A 13,017-nucleotide genomic window follows, 5' to 3' on the forward strand; every position below is an offset into this window, starting at 1 on the left:
ACTGAGTGCAGTTCCTGCTCGTTTCTGTGTGACTCCTGTGCAAAGTTCTTTTCATTTGCGCATTCTCTAATAGACTTGTGGTTTGGGTATATCCCTGTAGATTGAACTCTTCTTTCCACCCCGCCTATCAGTACTAAGACCTGAACTTCATAGATCATGTCACTTCATAGAAGTGTTTTTACTATGACATTTGTCTGAAGAACTTTTTTCCTGTTTTTTCAGATTGAGAACTATCCACTTATTGGATTCTAACATCTGCTTTATAAACTTCCTTGACATTTTTCCCTTGGTATTTTTAAATTCTGTTACATGATCCCTTTCCCTAGAAAGTCAATGTATGCTATGTCTAAAATACAGTCCTATATATTCTCTGACCATATTTATTTTGTTGGTTATTTTTCTTACTTTTTCAATTTTTATTGATCTATTAACTCCAATAAATTTGTATTGAAGTGTTTTGTATCTTATATAAAAGTTGTCCATATTTTCTCTAGTTTGCTTCAGAATGCAGTACTGACATAAAGGTATCTCCTCATATTTAAGAGATGCATTTTAATCACAACTTTCCCTTCTACATAGGGCGTTTCTGCCCATGATAGCAACAACAGCATTGCTATTATGTGATTCTGCTCTGTTATCTGCTGCTATGATGGCAACTAATCCAGTTCCTCTCACCAAAGCTGTGCCAAAACCTCATCTTCTCTGATTATTGCTCTCTCCAGATCCCATATTCCTCAAGATTTTGCCAGGAAACAAAGTTAAACTAAGAAAATTCAAAAACCTATACTATAAAAGTTGAGATCAAGGCCTGGATAGAGGACCTCTGTGGTTAAGAGGTCCCATGTTCAGTTCCCAGTACTCACATAGCAGATCACAACCTGCTGGAATTCCAGCTCCAGGGATCCAACTCCTTCTTCTGGCCTCCACAGGTTCCAGCATGCATGTGGTAGCCATAAACTCTGGCAATTCACATACATATGCACACACACACACACACACACACACACACACACGTTATGAACTGATCTAAGAAACAGTGTACAGATTTTTGTGTCCCATAGATCAATGTGTGCCTGTGTCAGTAGCACTGAAAGATATAGTTGGACACTTTTCCCAATAACTTTAGGAGACACCCACTCAGGGACCTCCACTCAGCTAGTCTTAACTGTGTATGCACGGAAAGAATTTCAGGTCAAATTAGAGTGGAGCACTGTTGATTTATGAAGATAGTCTACTAATCTTGTATATAATACGTAACAGTGAAGGCAAAATTAGTTCACTTTCTGTTGAAATATCAAAATACTTAATGTTGGGTACTTTATACAGTGATGGGTTTAGCTTCCAGGGATCAAGTAGTTCATTCAGCCTCTGGTGAAGGTATTGTGATAAAACAGCTTCACCTGGGAATAGTAACTGAGGGAATCATATAGTAGGGCAGAAGACCAAAGAAAAGGAAGGACAAGTCATCCCCATTTACAAGGAGTATGCCTCCAAAGACCTAATGAGTTCTACCAACACTCCGCCACTTAGAGGCTCCATCACTTTCCCACAAGTCACACCAGGAAGCCACATGGACATTTGGGGAACATGTAAACCACACCAGAGGCCTTTATATCTGCTGGTTTGTTCTACAATGCTTTTATTTTCTTCACTTTCTAATGGTACTATTGCTGTGTCAAGAAACTGCTGTACCATATAAATTTGGTATCTGATATCGTAAAAATGATTATTATATTTTTAATGAATTTAAGAATAAGTTCAGTGTTACATTTTTTTAACTCTATTTTTAGTTCGTTTGGCTAGCTTTGCTGCTGACAAGGGAGAATAACTCTTGAACCATGGTTTTACATTTATAAACAACACATGAGAATATCTGTTAAATAGAATAAGTGCTTTGGCGACTGTTTATCTAGAAAGAGAGAGAGAGAGAGAGAGAGAGAGAGAGAGAGAGAGAGAGAGAGAGAGAGAGAGAGACTCAATAGTGACTTCAAGAAAGGGAAGATAAGGAAGTACAAAAGTGATTTCAAGTTGTGTAGGGTCAGGATTTCTGTCCTTGAGTTTGAGTTTAACAGTTGATGTTAAAATAGAATTTCTTGTCTAGGGTTGCAAATGCTGGACTACACTCTAGCTCTGGAACTTCCCCCAGTGAGAAATGGGATAAGCAGAGCAAACTGAGGAAGAAGTGATGAACTTTGGGTGACAGCTCCAAAGGAGGAAAATCAGCAGAGTTCAATGGAGAGGCAGAAGGAACTGAGAGCATGCTGCAGTGAGCTTTCTTATTGACTTTGCCATGGACAACTCCGGTGTCTGAGCTACAGGGTTTTCCTCTGTCACTCATATTTCTATATTCTCCACTTTCTATGAGCTGTGTCCTTCCCAATTCATTTAAACCCCTGTCTATTATTAAAACAGCACAGCAGTGCAATGACAATTTCAACTAGATAGCCTTATCAGAACAAACCTGGACTAGTGTGCAAAATAAATCCCCCAGAATGAAGGGAATACTAAATAATTTTAATAGAAAATGTCCTTTCATTATAAAAAAATTATGCTCAGTGATTAGCCCAGAAATCTGACTCTTAAATTAAAAAGCATTGCATGCCCCTTTGTATTTGGTGACTAAATACCTTTCGTGATATAAATTCTCCTTCAGCAGCCAAAGTTACAGAAAAGATTCTGCTGGTCACAAATCAACTCCCAGTCACCAGGCCTTATCGTTTTATTCAGTGTGCCTTAAGTAAGCTCCAATGGTGTGGTCACGCCAGGTGCTAAGAGCAATTCCAAGTTCATACAGTGTCTTGAAGACCATTACTATTGAAGTTTTGCCAGTAGTCCATCATTAGACTTAAGTTTGTTAAAGTTTTTTTTTAGAAGCCTTTTATCACCACAGGAGTCTACACAAATATAGAAATTATTATCTCAAACTGAATAATGAACTTAGGGATAAGGGGAAAATAATTCTTGCATTTCAAACCAACTATCTCCTGAGTGCCCGGGTATCTTCTTCTTGTTTATTATTTTTTCTTTTACTGAAAATCAGTCCTTTTCTTAGATAATATATTTTGACTTCAATTTCCAGTTCCTCCTCACTTTTCCCTTCCTCCAGATCTTTTCTGTCTCTCACTAGAAAAGAAGAGGATTCTAACAGATAAAAACCAAACGTGACAAAATAAGATAGAATGAAAGGCATCGATTTGAGGTTGGGCAAAACAACCCAATAGAAGGAAAAGAGCCCCAGAAGCAAGCAGGAGAAGCCGAGACCCACTCATTCCCATACTCAGGAGTCCCATAAGAATATTTACCTAATCATATAATGTATATGATATGCATATATATATATATATATATATATATATATATGCAGAGGACGACGTAGGCCGTGTGCTTGCAACTGCAGGTTCTGTGAGTTCATATGAGACTTGCTTAGTTGATTCGAGGGCCTTGTTCTCCTGATGTCCTCCATCCTAGCTTTTCCATTCTTTCCTCCTCCTCCTCTTCCACAGGGCTCCTTGAGCTCATGGGGAAGAATTCGGTGGAGATATATCATTTATATATGTGTATTCCAAGGACTCTCTCTCTCTCTCTTCCCTAGGTCTCTGAATCTCTTCCCATCTGATACAGTAGGAATCTTCTCTGATGATTAATGGAGTTTAGTCTTTGGTTCTTTTTTACACAAGCAACGTCAAGTATGGCTTCCAGCGTGTGGAGTGGGCCTTGGGACAACTTGAACGTTGGTTGGCTACTTTTGCAGCGCACCTGCCCATCTGCTCTCTATGTGCCACCGTCCTGGAGACTGAAACACACAAGGACATACAAACAGCACAAACACAGGTCATCCTCGATGCCAGAATGCCCCAAGAATGGCCCCCTTTTTGTATCCAGGGGCAGCTTATATAGGGATAGTCATGCCCCAGCCAAATGCACCAGAAACCACTCTCCTGCCATCAGGGACTCGTGCTCAGAGCAGCTGTAGGCACTCAGATCAGGGGAAGACAAGTTGTTTACTAGAAATTCAGGATCTGGGGGTTCACAGCTCCCAACACACTCCCACAAGTTCTGTGCCATTATTTCTATTGTATATCTTGCAAAGAGGACAGATTGTAGGTCAAACATTTTGTGGCTGGGTTGGTATCCACATTTCTGTTTTGGTAGTCTGCAGAGTATGTTCCCTCACCAAAGACACGTAGGAGTTTTCCTTGCACACAGAGAACACAGGGGTGAAGACTCCATGTAGGCACCAGTTTGACTTCTCCTTGTTCATTGAGTTGTGTGCATTGTCCTCGATAGGGGCCCCCTGTCAATTTGTTTAAAATAACCCATTGTCTTAGCAACAGTCAGGATGTTTGTAGATTTACATTGGACCTCCTTGTCCAACAATTCAATTGAATGCAAAGCAGTCCAGATACTGGAAGCCTTCTTTGGTGAAAAGTGATGGCCAGTTGGGACTTCTTATCATCCATTACTAGGAGACATCGTTAGGGAAACCTTCATATATTTTAGGAAGTTTCTTTTCCACTCCACTGGTTTCCATATCATCCTTCAAATGCCATGCAGTTCCAGCTGTCTTTCCCCAAACCACCTCCTTCAACCTGATCTTCCCTGCCTGTGCCAAAACAGACCATCTCATTCCCTGCCATCCAACATACCCTCCCCTTTTCTCCAGTCCACCTGCAAAATCTATTCTATTTCTCCCTCCCAGAGAGATCCATGTATACCCCCAGTCCTTTCTTCTACACCTAATATATATCTCTGAGTCTGCAGGCTGTCAGACTGTGGGTTGGTTATCATTTCTTTAATGGCTAATATCCAGATGTATGTGAGTACATACCATATCTGTCTTTCTGGGTCTGGGTTACCTCATTCAGGATGAGTTTTTTTCCAAGTTCCATTTATTAGTCTGCAAATTACAGGATGCCACTTTTTTTTTTAAACAACTGAGTAATACTTCATTCTGTATTTCTTTACCCTTTCTTTCTTTGAAGATATCTAGGTTGTTCCCAGTTTCTGGCTATTATGAATAAAACAACAATAAACATGGCTGCACAAGTGTCTCTGTGGTAGGATGGAGAGTCTTTTGGGTATATACCCAGAGTGGTGTAGTTGGATCTTGAGGTTGGTCTATTCATAACTTTCTGAGGAGCTGCTATACTAATTTCCTGAGTAGTTATGTAAGTTTATACTTCCACCAGGAATGGATGAGTGTTTCCCTTATTCCACATCCTCACCAGAATGATCTGTCACTAGTATTACTGATCTTAGTCATTTTGACAGGTGTAAAATGGAGTCTTAAAGTAGTTTTGATTTACATTTTCCTGATGGTTAAGGATATTAAATATTTTTATAGATGTTTCTCACCCATTTGTGTCCCAGTTGAGAATCCTGATTAGATCTGTACCCCATTTTTACTTAGGTTATTCTTAGATGGTTTAAGATTGATTTGTTGATTTCTTCTTTTAAGACCTCTATCATATTTATACAGGTTGTTTTAAGATCTTTTTCCTGTGCTTCTGCCATAATGAGATATTCAGGACCTGTGGCTATAGGATAACTGGGCTCTAGTGGATATATATTGCCCTGAATAATATTGATTTTGTCTTTACACTAGCATTTAGGCATCTGGGTTTGGAATGATAATAAGTCTAGGTGCTGTTTTCTGGTTGCATCTTTGTTGGGTGGGTGTGTTGTTCCTTGCTTGCTGTTTCTTCTGGATTTCAGGAGAGTGGGATGGCTGTGTGTTGCCTCATAGAAAATTTTCTGTTGACCTGATAGTTGCGGCCTCTTGTGGTTCCAGGAAATTGTGTTTCTCAGTTTGGGAGCTGATACTTATGGTTGGGGATAGTCTAAGAACTTGAAGGGGTTCAATAGAGGGATGAGAGCAATGTTCAACCAGGATCTTCTTATTTTGTGTCCTTGCATGTAGACAGACAGTGAATAGAGGTCACCTCAGAAGGTCCACCATATGCTTGGGATGAGTCTGGAGCATTGAGTCTGTTTCCCTGGTGTTCCCAGCTGCTGTGTTCTCAGAGAATGTCTGCTGCTATTAAAGACTGTGATAATGGGAAGAGATGAGGGAAAGGAAGGTTTGTGGAGAAGGCTTTTGTGATCCATTGGGGATGGGCTCAGAGGGGAAAGGGAGACTTCAGCTACAGGGCTGGTAATGAGACTGGGGCCAGAGTTTGGATTGAAAGAGTAGAAACTGAGAGGAAGATCTGTGGTCAGCCTAGCTGTTTCTACACAGCAGGCTTGCCCGGAAACCTGCTGGAGCTGGGGCCTTGGACAAAGCAATGAGTAAAGAAAGCAAGGTTAGAAGGGGAGATCTGTGTGGTTCACAGGAGATGAGAAAGGGGGGTAGGGAAGATTGCCACATGGGTTCTATTGTGGAACTGATGATGAGACACGGGGGATTAGATCTCTTGGGGGGGGGAGGGCAGAGAGGTGGGAAAAGAACTGCAGAAGTGCCTGCTGGAGTTTGGGGTGGGGTTGCAGCTGATTTTCTTTTGCAAAGTTTAGAATGAACCAGGGGGCTGGATTTTGAGGGTGTGTGTGTGGGGGGTGAATGTCTTCAGGTGGCTTACCTGTTTCCCAGGTCTGCTCAGCTGGTGTGTTCCCAGGGAATGCTTGTTGGTGTTGGATGCTGGGATAATGGGATGAGTTGTGGAAGGAAAGATGGAGGAAGAAGGTTTTTGTGATCCCTTGGGCATGGGTCAGCGATGAAAGCAGGTTACAGCAGGTTTTCTACTACAGAGCTGCAGATGAACGATGGGGATTGGATCTTGGGGAGAAGGAGGGGCATGAACTCACTGTCAGCCTACTACATAGGATATTGTTTATGAGTTTTAACCTAAATACAGTGTGTTCTACTATCACTATATTGTGTTAGTATACATTTTTAAAATATGACTTAATTATTGGTTACTGAGTCAATAATGCAGATCGAGCACCGTATTAAAAATGATTTTTAAAGAAATTATTACATAAACTGAGAACAAGAAATAATACATACAAATTTTAGTATACCACACAACACTGAGCCATGAATGTGACTATGTTTAGTTACATGCTATTCTCCATTTCCAAAGCACAATAGAATAGCCCACCAGGGTCAATATCAACAGGGCAGATTAAGAAATCCTCGGGAAGAAAGAAGGCTGAATTATAGGCCATGCAGAGCTGTGTGTTTATCTGCTTTCAATGTGTTTTTCTCTATGCTTTTAAATTTTATTTTCCCATCTAAGTGCTTTAATGCTTGCTTCAATGGCAACCCTGTCACTCAATTACAGTGTACATTTGAACAAGTAATTACGTACAGAGGAGGTATTATTAAAAGCAGATGGAGAGGATACAAAATCACATCCCCATAAAGGTCACCTCTGAAAGAGCCACAAACAAGAGGTTAGTACGTGACATTTCTTTCAGACAGTCTTTCATTCCCACTTACCCCGCCACCTGTAATTTTTTCAGTGGGGAACTTGTCTTGGACGGGGTTCATTTATCATGGACGTTGTTTCCGTCATAACTCTTGCGGGAATTGTTCTGATGAGCCCAGACAATTGCGTACCCCATGCACACATTTAACTAGACCAGTGACCAGAACGACATTTGCTACAATAGTGTAAGTTTCAATAGGGGAAGGGAGTACTCCTGGGTTCCTTTCATTTTCGTTGGACACATACATAGCCAGGTACAGCTGATATGTTTGTGCATGCCTCGAGTTTTAATGTTGGTTAAAGTTTTATTTTCCTTTGGTGAAAGTACGTTCATAGTGGTGGGTGTGGCCCCCAGCATTTGGAGGCACTTTCTTCATAAAAGCTTCCTCCCAAGCATTCTCACCCCTCCCATGTGTAGGTCACAAGGTAGACAAAGGCGGTCACTATGAGGAAATGAGAAAAAGGAGAAAGGGTATTTTTCACTTTTCAGCACCTGAGAATAGAAGCTAGTTAAACTTTGTAAGTGAACTCAGCCAGACTCTCTTATTTGGTCTTGATCGTGGTACATGATTCAAACTAGATAGGAATTAGAACCACCCCCCTGTTTAAACACACACACACATTTAAAAGAAGCATATACAATGCTCATTCTAGGTGTCTTTAGCTTATAAAATTACCTCAGTTTGTCTCTACTGTACTCTAATTGAAAACAAAACAGAATTTTGAAACAACAATTAAGTAGTAAGTAAATTGTATGACACCTAACTGCTAAATTATAAATTAAATAATAAATACTATTAGCCTGATATTCGACATATTTATTTTGTTATAATAAAATATGATTAAAAATTTATAGAAATAACCATTTTAGTGTCATACTAATGATAGATTTTCTTCCAAAATAAAAATCATCTCAGTTTCAACATATTGGTTCAGTTGCAGCTGCTGTATCACTAGGGAAAAAAATAATAGATTCAAACCCAAAAAGAACATACTTGGCTACTTGGCCATTTCTCATTATTTCTGGCTTTGGGGAATCGTTATTTGACCTAATTTGATTTGCACAATTGACATGCAACATCTTCAAATGTCAGAACGCTTTTTAGAGCAATTAAGTATAAATTAAACAAAAATATTAGAGGTGGGGTGGGTAAAGCAGTTGCTGTGCAAACGTGGAGATCAGAGTTCAAATCTCCAGAGCCCGTGTATGGCCAGATGTGGTAGCATGTGTCTGTAATCCCAGCATTCCTGTAGGGAGATGAGACATGGAGATGGAAGAATCCCTCAAAGCCCAGGGCCAGCTAACCTGGCATACTCAGAAACAAAACCGAAAAAGATATCTGCCCTAAGCGAGATATTTGGCAAGAGAAATCACATGAGCTTGCTGACCACTTCTGAGTATGCCAGTGAAAGCAGTATCGATGTCCTAAAACCATCACTGACACCTACACAGTGTCCGGCATTACTCTCGTTTCTTCACAGTTCCTGTGAGGCTTTCTTATTGTCCTAATCTCAGCGGAGAAGGTGTGTCTTGAGACTTCCAATAATAAAACAGGAAGAAGAGGGTAATGTTCACCTCCATCCTAACTCATATTGTGGAAGATCTGGCGTTTCTTACTGAGTCAAGGGAGGGTCTATTCAGAAGTGGTCACAGTATATGCAAAGACAAGCAACCAAGAGCAAAAGAGGTAAAAGAATAAAGAATTTGCATGTCAGAAGCTGCACTGGGGAGGCTCCTGGGGTAGTGAGAAGAGCAGCTCAAGCCTGACTGAGTGCCTAAGATGCTGCAGAGAAGCCGTAGTGGTGCCCTAGTGATGGAACTTTAGAAAAGTCTTGATTTTGTTTAGATTTAGTCTTAAAACCTTTGTTAAAAAACCTTTGAGAACCAAACCCCATCTGAAGAGTCAAGAAAATGTCCAGTCTTATGCTGACTCTATTTCTGGAATTTGACATCATAGCCAGAGAAAGCAGATGAATCAAAACTTTCGAGAATGGAGAAGTCTAAGCAAGGACTCACCGTTTCTTAGTACACGTAAATGTTTTCGAGTCATGTATTCAGTTCAATTTGGAGTTCCCTCCCAAGACTCAGATGTTTATATAGCAAAATCTCTGGTGTATCCAAATTCAGGCCAACTTGGTTTGTTGTAGGCAACTTTGTTTTTTCATGAACATCAGCCTCAGTCATCTTCTTTTTTTTCCTCCTCCTCCTCCTTTTCCTTTTTTTAGTTTTTTTTCTTTCTTCTTTGGTTATTCTGTAGTTCAGACTGGTCTCTAATTCATGGCCATTGTCATGCTTTAATTTAGTGAGTCTAGGATTACAGTTGTGAGTCATCCTGCCTGAGTAGCAAGTTTTCTTTATATGGTAAAAAGACAGTATTTAAACACCATGCTTTTCCATTTATCTAGTAACACATCTAGCAAACAGGTGGGTTACATGACTGTAGAAAAAGGACTTCTCCATCATAAGTTTAAAGAACAATAAAAAGTTATCTTAATTTAGTTAATTGTCTAGGGAGGTACTGCTATAGGAAGCAGGAAAGGGTGGAATGTAATACATCACATGGTCTGTGAATCATCTGAATGGTTTGCTTGCCTGTAATTTTTTTTTATAATGTAAATAATATGAGTGACTTTTGTTTAATTCTCAGAGCACTCCGGAACCCAGAAAAGACTAAGAATCACAGGTTTCAAGGACATAAATTAGAATGAAAAAGATTTATGTGGTTCGCTCCTTCTACTAAATACTGAGTTACCAAGATCACATTAGAGAAAGGGTAAATAGATCATCATGACTCACGCTTCCTATTCAAAGCTGTAACTGGAGAGAGTGCACCATACGTCACTGGAATGGACCCCCTACTTCAAATTCCAGGCCCACCACTTTCTACATGCATAAATGGTCAGAAGTGACCCAGTATCTCTCTTGATCAGTTTTCTTAGCAGTAAGCATAATATCTCCCTAATATTGCTATAGAGAGTACTGAAGTACAATATTTACAATGTCCTTATCAGAGCATGTGATCGTCTATGAGTGCTTGTGTGTAAGACACTGTGTTTATTACCAGAATATCATAAAAGGATACTATATTTTAAAATATTTCCCCAGTTTACAAGTTTTTTTTTTCAGAGATTCTTAGTAACTGTCAATCACGAAGGTCCCACTTTCTCTACATCTACTCTTTTTGACTGTGTGCAGCTTCCCTTGTAATTACTGCTCAGACACTGAGACAGAAAAGGGTCAGACGAAGACAGAGATAGAGGGTAAGGGTGGAACTTAGTGATAAAGTGTTTGCCTAGTATTCGTGAAGCCCTAGATTCGATCCCCAATATCACAAAAGTGTGTGTGGTGGGAAGAGAAGTAAGAGTTACTGCTTTGGAATAATGTTCTTGTACACTGTAAAGATTTGTCACTCGTATTAGTTTAATAAAATGCTGATTGGCCAGTAGCCAGGCAGGAAGTATAAATGACCTGAATAGGAGAATTCTGAGAAGAGGAAAGGCAGAGGTAGCCACCAGCCAGACGAAGAAAAAGCAAGATGAAAATGCCTCACTGATAAAAGGTACGAACAAGAATTATGGGTTAATATAAGTTGAAAGAGCTAGTTAGTAATAAGCCTGAACTTATAGGCCAAGCAGTGTTGTAATTAATATAGTTTCTATGTGGTTATTCGGTTCTGAAAAGCCAGGAAAAGAAAGCAGGGATCTCTGTCTACAAGTTACAAAACTCTTAAAATACAGCCAGGTGTTGGTGGAGCACACCTTTAATCCCAGCACTTAAGAGGCAGCATAAGCCAATCTATGTGAGTCTGAGGCTCACCTGGTCTACAAGAACTAGTTTCAGGACAGCCAGGGCTGTTACACAGAGAAACTCTGTCTCAAAAACCCAAAATAAATAAAAGCTTTAAAAATTATTGTGCTGTTTTATTTTATGATTTGTCAGAGTTTTGCCTGAATGTTTATCTGTCTGTGCCTTACACATGTACTTTTTGCCTAAAGAGGCCATTAGGTTCCAGGCACTGGAGTTACAGATGGTTGTGAGCCATGATGTAGATGCTAGACTGAAATCCCAATCCTCTGGAAGAGTGGTAAGTGCTCTTAACTATTGAATCACCCCCAGCCCTATTGTACAATTTTTAAAATGATTCATAATTGTTTTGCTTGTCATTGGCTAAGAGTAAATACTTGTACTCTTCTGCATCTTGAATCATGTTTCAAAGGTAAACTGAAGACAGATAGATCAGAAACCACAGTCGTTGCAGTATCAAGTCTTTGTCCTTTTCTTCACGCCACGGAGAACATGGGAAAAGCTACACTTATCTCATTAAGAAAGGTATTAAACTAAGAGGACAGCAAAAGCTCAGCAGGCTAAAATTAACTGTACTCTACATACATAAATTAACTGTAACTTCAGGGCATGGAGGTCCCCACATTGCTCCTATGTAAACCCCATGTATCTATCCACAGGACTAGAGCCATTCACCACATGCAGTCTAGGCCACCTCCATGCTGTTAGCCTGAAAACTTCTATTAGGCATTCAACTTTATAAGTACTCTTAAATATAATTTTCAGAGCCTTATTTAATAACACATTCTAGGAAATAAAATACACTGAAATACATTCTATTCCATTTTTATATTACCGTCTATTAAATTATGTTTATGGTAATTATTTATTTAACTATCTTTAAAAAAACATTCGAGTTAATCATTTTAGCGAGCTTTCCAAGGCTTTCTAATGGGCATATCAAGCTATTTATTGTTTTGAGCGAAATTGCCTCACTATTCATATAGACATATTTTCCACATTTAAATGACCTATCATTATAAGAATGCTTTGTAAGAATGAAAATTATTAGCAATCCCACCAGTCTGTTTCTTGGTGGGGAAACCTTGCTCCACTTACAGACTTAGAAAAGATTAAATTTGTAAGGCAAATAATGCCCATCTCCTTTATAGACCACTTTGGGATTAATTTATGGTATCATTCATACAAAGATTGCTACATAAATAACCTTGCTTTCTGTTTTCATGCAGATACCATTTGTTCTCGTGAACTGTCTTGAATGAGGGGACTTCACCTCACAAGACTGTTTATGACATCCTCACAAATGACATAAAGGCACAACAAAGAACGGACTAAGTGACTTTTCACATGGTCCCGCCTATCATTGAAATTGGGATATTGAAGGATCCTGTATTCTAAGCACTAAGCAAATTCAGTGATGATGGGGGCACATTTAAGTGAAGAGTGGGATGGGAGGGCAAAATAGACTCATGAGGGGAGGGGTGACTGACATTAAGGGTGTTTGAAAAAGCCCTACACGGGGAGGGGGCAGGTAATGCTTCTTTTAAACATCATAGAATATCCAAGCAAAAGTGCTTAGTTCCAAATATGGGGTACTTCCTTTGAAGCTGTTGATTAGAGGCATCCTAGGGACTCCAGATCTCAAAATATAGGTTATTGTTCTTGTTTGCCTATCAGAACTTGATGGCATGGCTCTTTTGCTGAAGAAGCCACACACTTTGACCACAGAACATGAAGAAATCAAACTAGAAGCTTCTTCCCTGCTGACTAGATTTCAGAGTGTAA

The sequence above is a fragment of the Alexandromys fortis genome, unplaced genomic scaffold (genome assembly GCF_014885135.2).
Source record: "Alexandromys fortis isolate MF-2015 unplaced genomic scaffold, M_Fortis_MF-2015_v1.1 scaffold_53, whole genome shotgun sequence".
In the NCBI taxonomy this organism is placed as follows: Eukaryota; Metazoa; Chordata; class Mammalia; order Rodentia; family Cricetidae; genus Alexandromys; species Alexandromys fortis.